Genomic DNA, 970 nt, shown 5'->3' with positions numbered 1-970 from the left:
TAGCTCCTGTGTACCTAACTAGTCTTCTACCACGCTACAATCCATCACGCTCCCTAAGGTCGCAAAACTCTGGACTTTCGGTAGTACCTAGGATAGCAAAGTCCACTAAAGTAGGTAGAGCTTCCCAAACTCTGGAATAGACTTCCTGATAACGTTCGGGGTTCAGACACACTCTCTCTGTTTAAATCTAGATTAAAGACACATCTCTTTGGCCAAGCATTCAAATAATGCATCTCATAATCTTGTACTGCAGTTATATCTGATCAAATGCACATTATTACTCTTTAGCTTGGGTTGAACACGACACTTTTGCTTGGGTGGAACAGTAGCTACGCTAATTATGTCTCTATTTGTTTCTCTGTTTCTGCTGGGATTAACATCCCGTGGTAACTAGGATTTACACAAGCTTCAGTCTGGATCCAGAACACCTGAGAAGAGATAATGCCAACCCCTCAGAGGACCTCAGATGATGCCAACCCTGAAACAACATACAGAACTACCACATTTTGCTAGAAGTTTGATTGCATCATATAATAATTGCTGTTAATAGTGTTCATCGTCTGTTTTATTAGGTCTTAAATTGATTTTTCCGTACATTTCTGCCATATGTACATTAACTGACAGTCACCACTAAATATTGTAGAAACTTAATTTGCTGTAAAGCTGCTTTGCAATGATTTGTATCGTGAAAAGCGCTGTACAAATAAACTTGACTTGACTTGACTTGACGTACGTCAAACTAACACGATAAAAAAAAACTTTTTCATCAATGATGTATAATGTTTTTGTGCTAACATTTTTAGAACATTATTAAAGACCAGATAACTGCAATCAAATGTTCTATTAATGTTACTGCAAGAACATTTGTTCATAACTTGGGGAGAACCTTGCCAGATAGATAGATAGATAGATAGCTAGCTAGATAGATAGCTAGATAGATAGATAGATAGATAGATAGATAGATAGATAG

The sequence above is a fragment of the Sinocyclocheilus grahami genome, unplaced genomic scaffold (genome assembly GCF_001515645.1).
Source record: "Sinocyclocheilus grahami isolate Dianchi unplaced genomic scaffold, SAMN03320097.WGS_v1.1 scaffold798.1, whole genome shotgun sequence".
Lineage (NCBI taxonomy): Eukaryota > Metazoa > Chordata > Actinopteri > Cypriniformes > Cyprinidae > Sinocyclocheilus > Sinocyclocheilus grahami.
This window is presented reverse-complemented; position numbering follows the sequence as displayed.